Here is a 6,366-nt window from a genome sequence, read left to right as displayed (position 1 = left end):
TTTTTCCCTTGGACAACTCTACCAATTAAGAGAACATCAAGAACGAGTAAAACTACGGAGCAAAAATAAGTATTGAATGTGTGTGTTCGAGATTTTCTTCGTTTCTAGAAATATTTCAGATCACTTGACGCTTCAGTTTTTGCTCATATACATATTATATTCTTTTATTCTTTTACTTGCATCAATCATTTGACTGCGGCCACGTTGGAGCACAGCCTTAAGGGTTATAGTCGAAAAAATGAACCCCATTTCTTCGACTATAACCCTAACCCAGGACTTATTCTTGTAAGCTTAGTTCTTATTCTATCGGTCACTCTTGCTGAACTGCTAAGTTACGGGTACATAAATATACCAACATCGGAAGAAGCACACACATACACTCACATATATATATGTGTGGCTGTGTCGTAAAAAGCTTGCTTCCCAATCACATGGTTTCCGGTTCAGTCCCACTGCGTGGCAACTTGAGTAAGCGTCTTGTACCATAGCTTTGTGCCGACCAAAACCTTGGGAGTGGATTTGGTTGACGGAAACTGAAAGAAGCCTGTCGTATATAAATATATGTATATATTTGTGTGTGTGGGTTTTCCCCTCCACTATCTCTTGACAATCGATGCTGATGTGTTTAGGTCCCTATAACTTAACGGTTCAGCAAAAGAGGCCTATAAAATAAGTACTAGGCATACAAAGAATAAGTTCTGGGGTCAATTTGCTCGACTAAAACACTTTAAGACGGTGCTCCAGCATGGCCGCAGTCAAAAGACTGAAAGAAGTAAAAGAATATATATACGACGGGTTTCTTTCAGCTTCCGTCTACCAGATCCACTCCCGAAGTTTTGGTCGACCCTAGGCTATAGTAGAAGAAACTTGCCCAAGGTGCCACGCAGTACGACTGAACTCGGGACTATGTGGTTGGGAAGCTAGCTTCTTATCACAGCCACGCCTACACCTATATAAAACGTAAGCTATTCCTGGGATGGCTCGATCCACCAGCCTTTGGTTATCAGCCAAACGCACTAACCAATTGCGCCACAGAGACTTATATATGGTGTGAGACTCAAGATCGTAAGATTGTGGTTCCGATTCCTGGCCCGAGCGACGAGTTGTGTTCTAAGGCAAAGCACTTCATTTCATGTTGCTCCTGTTCACTCAGCTGGCACAAGTGAGTATTCCTGCAATGGACTGGCGTTCTGTCCAGGGTTAAATATATACGTAACGGAAACCGGACCTATAAGACTCGGGAAAGATCTTTATCCTATATATATTTGACGGGGTTCCACACAATTTCCGTCAATCAAGTTCACTCACAACGCATTAATCGGCTTAGGGCTTAGGTACTAACTAACTCAAAGTGCCGTGCAGTTGAATTGAACCCCGAAACCACGCGGTTGCAAAACGAGCTTCTTAACAAGACAGTAATACTTGAGCAAAAGTGCCGCAGTTTTCACTGAATGAATCAGCAATTTCTGGACTTCAGCTTTTGTAAAGAGGGGGTGTGGACTGAGCTTTTAGTGAAAGTGTGAGAAGCCTTATTCATTTAAAACTACTCGGCTAAAATTGATTTTGCTTCTACTTATAAAGCTAATACTATTAACCAAACACCACCCTAAACATATAAAATACTTCTAGTCAGTTTTCCAATTACAAACAGGCTGAATGACTGCCTGCTCAAAAGCTATAAATACTTCATGACTATTTTATAAGAGCTGATAATGCTTGCTGTAACGTATTGTTTCTATAAGTGTGTTGTTTCTATATCTACAGGGTGCTTACTAGTTCGTGCTATGTTGAGTCACTGATCTACTCTTCTTGTCTAGATTGAAATACAAAATGACAACACCAAAGTATCAAATATGTAATCTTTATTCAGTAATTGAATTCAGATAAAAACGTATTCTTGGTTACTTCGGACCAGCCACGACCGAGTAGAACTATGATTAAAGATACTCAAGCCGTAACCATCTCGTTGTTTTCCAATATCATGAACAACTCCACTTCCCATATATTCTTCATTGTTTAAGACCGTAGGGTTTAATTCGAAAAATATTTCATAGCTTTTTCTCTCAGGTCAAACGACTGCATAGATGTTCTCGTCTCGAGATAAAGTTTACACATATAAATGCAGGGAGCCGAGTCTTGGATCTGCATCTATCCTCACAAATTTGTGGTCGTTGCTGGTTGATAATATTCTGTTGATTGACATCAGGAAAAATAATTCTTCAATTTTTATGGTCAGAATGAGACTCTTGTGAAAGGACGGCAGCCTTAGTTCCCGTTGAAGTTGGATGGTGCAGTATTCCAGCAAGACCTGTGCACTATTTCTTGAAGGAAATTGGTTTGCGATCCAAGGGAATAGCCATGGGGACTGAAACAAGTTCAAGGTGATTGTGATTGACGAGAAACTCCAGATAGAACACTTCAGTTGGCTCAAGCGAATTCAGTCTTTGTTGCCATACTCAGGCGAAACGTACAGACTGAGACACGTAAGACTTGAGGCCCTGAGATATTCAGTGAAAATAACAGAAGGATTCGAAACAATGCGATAGTCAACATCTCGAGAAAGAGTATGCAACATTATTAGGTAGTTTCGGAAGTTTCTGCTAGGGGTAAAGCATCCCCTGTATTTATTTCACCGACTTGAACGTGGATGGGTTGGTGGTAGTAAATTGTTTCGAAGATGTTAATTCCTGGTAAATAAATTAGCCAGAACGATTTTAACACTATAGCGACAATGATTTTTACATCAATATTCCACTTGATTCAAAAGATGAGATAAGTGCTGATTCTAGGAGTGGTTTCTTTGAAAGAATTGGCACTAATGGGTTTTACTGAAACCAGAAATGTCTTTAAAAGGATTGGTGCTGTATTTTCTTTCTTTTCTTCTTTCTTTCATTTTTGCCTTTCTTCCCTCCTTTTTTTCTGTTTGGTGAGTTTATTGTTTGTCAACGTTTGCTACCTCAGTCTCATTTCTCCTTATTTTTTGTCCTTTATGAATGTTCTGTCCTGTCTCTGTGTAAATTATTGATTGAAAGTTACTCATTGACCTTTAATCAAGAAAATGAAAGACAAAAACAGTATAATTCAGTCTCATTTATTGATGTAGAGGAATCGGTAAAGCCAATATTTGTCGACTTACTTTGCAGTCCATACTGGCTTTTACCTACGTCTTTAGTAGTCACTCACATATAGTAATATAATTGTTTCTAATTTAGTTATAAAGCCAGCAATTCTGAAAGGAAGAGGTTTAGCAATTACACCGACCCCAGTACTAGACTGATTCTTTTTTTTTTTTTTGACCTTGGCAGGATAATAGGTAAGGTTAACATTGACAGAACTTCAACACAGAATATAAAGGCACGGACCAAATACCACAAAGCATTTGATCCGACTTTCTAATGTTTCTGTCAGCTCGTACACAAGGTAAGGAGTTTTAAAGTGAAGTACAGTAGTCCATACCATCGAATCCAGTACTTGACTGATACATCATTTTGTGGACCCCGGAGGGATGAAAGGGAAAGTTAACACCGGCAGAATTTGAGCACAGAATGTAATGCACCAGAATCAATTCTGCAGAGCATTTGGTCCAATACTCTAACGATTCTGCCATTTCACCGAAACATTTTGTCAATACTGTTAAGTAAAAGGTCAGCAGTTTCGACAGCTGGAGTTAGTCGATTCTATAGTGTGGTTATATTATTTTATCGATCTCGAGGGGTGAATGAAAGACAAAGATCACCTTGGAGGAATTTAAAACCAGAATGTAGAGATATGGAACAATACTCTAAGGAATCTTTTTTCGACACTCTAACAATCATGCCAGTTCTCCTTCACACCTCTGTATAATAATAACCGAGATAAGTATTAACTGGTTGGTTGTTTGGTTGAATCCGCCAGTCATGCTTTACATCGTACGGAGAAACGGAGCGAGAGAGAGAGAGAGAGAGAGAGAGCGAGTTAACATAAGAGGTGCATAGTTTGATGGAAGGCAGTGAGTAAAGGAATACGAAACACACACACGGTGTGCGATCAAGAATCATAAAAACAGAAGAGGAAGAGAAGGAGCAGAAAGAGAAGGAGTAAATGGTAGAGTAATCATGGGAGGCGTTCAAGTTTTACAGAGATAGGTTTTCGATGGTTGTGTTGATGAAATTTAGAAAAATAATAACGTATATTTATGCAAATATACAAATGAGAAGTAGTTTGATTTAATTTTATTCTGAGGTAATATCTTCTGAAAATTAGCATTCAAGGCATCACTTTGTATAAGTAGCAGAAAATTTGATAAACGTTAAATTATAATTTTGTAGTTATGCCATAATTTCTGATATGCATAGTGGTAAAATTATACTTCCAAAGTTACCCGTCATATGACGGGTAACATGCAAGTATAGTAATAACGGCTGGTCACTTGTCGTATTGCTTACATTAAAAAAAGGGTTTGTTTTCTGGCAGTGTCAGTTCTCGAATAATGCCTAAATGGAACTGAAACGAGCAACCACAATTTAGATTTTCAAACATATGCAATGTGGTCGAATGGTTAAAATGATCTGTTTGCAACAATCAACCAGTGTTCGAGCTTTCGATCCTACTGCGTGTAATTTGGGGCAAACGTTATTTTCTATATCCTCAGGTAGACTCATAACTTGTGAGTAAATATGGGTAGACGGAAACTGTATGGAAGTCCATTGGGAGAATTTGTTCCTGGAATTCTAAAGGTACAAACTTATCACACTCTATGTGGTGCTGATTCCGCGTGATAATTATTGTAATTACTCCTATCGAGTGATGTCGCAAATGAAAACGTCAACACTTTAATAATTGGGCAGATTCATTAATCTAATGACCATGAAATACTTCTGTGCAGTAACAATAACACTCGTATCAGTACGAATAACTTCACCTCCAAGGTTTTATTCAGATGCGTGACAAACGAACTCATAAAGTGAGTACACAATGTTCAATAAAGTTATCTGGGATGAAGAAAAGGTTCTGAACAACTTGACATGTTCTGTGATAACATTGAGAAAATAAAAGTAATTCAAGCTATATTATTCACTTTCCACAGGCACTAGATGTAGTATACTATAGCGAGTTGCTGGTAAGAATTGAATATCGAATTCATGTGCCTGGGTCTCTTTTCCGAAGTTGATCTTGTCGAGTCGCGGAGAAGAAAAGAGAAAAGAGAAGAAGTTCGAACGGGCATACACGCTTAAATAGGCAATGTGCCACTAGCGCCCTCCTGCGTGTCGTTTTACAATACTGCTTAGTAAGTTAGCAAAGAGGGAGTTAAACACGTTCATTTGGAATATTCTAGAATGTTCAATTAGGAGAGATAACTGTCGTTGTCTCCCAACGAATATTTTGCGGGCTTGTGAACCTGCTTCAAATAGCATTGCTATTTGCTCCTGTATAATTCGGACTAATTTACACCTGATTTTAACTGGAAAAAATTGGGCTGCGACGTATACACGGGGCAAAGCTAAAAGTATAAAGGGAAGAAAATTTTGTTGCAAGATTTATCACAAAATTAGAGATTCGATTCATAAACGAGTGACATGCGAATAAATACGTTATGTTAAGGTTATATGTTTGTGGAATACTCAGCCACTTATGTCTTAATTTAGGCGCAAATTATTTTAGTTAATCGGGCAATCAAATCCGCATCGTCGAACGACGGAGATCCACTAACCTTTCTATTCTACAGTGATTTCTTTGTTCAGAAGGAGGAAACGAACATAAAAATAAATTAAAGCGAAACGTTTGTGAATAAGAACGAAAATAAAACGAACAGATCGAGAAAAATCAAACTCAGAAGTTGGCAACTAAGGACTATAATTATTTCGACATTACTTTCATACAGATGATGTATTAAAGTCTTTTACTGGCTTTAGTCATTGGACAGCGGCCATGCTGGAACATCGCCTTCAAGAACTTTTGCTTTGTCATGTTTATTTTCTGTGATTATTGGTCTGCTATTTTATTTTAAAGTTCTCTGTTTTATTGCGTCGCTAAGTTACACTTTGACGTAAAGGAATATAATATAAACAACACCGGATTTTAGGCTGCTGTAAACAACATACAAACACACACACACATATATACATACATGCATACATACATACATACACGCTTGCATAAATACACATATACATGTATGCAATAATATATAATTAACTATTTACCCGTAAACATACACATACATATATAACTTAGCTACACATGCATATATAACTACATATATAGCTATATATCTACATACCGGTATATATTCCAAGATGCATATATATACATACACACATGAACTCATACATGCCTACATGTATATGTACATACCTACGTATATATCTATCGCTTACGACGTCGAGG

This window comes from Octopus bimaculoides, chromosome 10 (assembly GCF_001194135.2).
Source record: "Octopus bimaculoides isolate UCB-OBI-ISO-001 chromosome 10, ASM119413v2, whole genome shotgun sequence".
NCBI lineage: Eukaryota > Metazoa > Mollusca > Cephalopoda > Octopoda > Octopodidae > Octopus > Octopus bimaculoides.
This window is presented reverse-complemented; position numbering follows the sequence as displayed.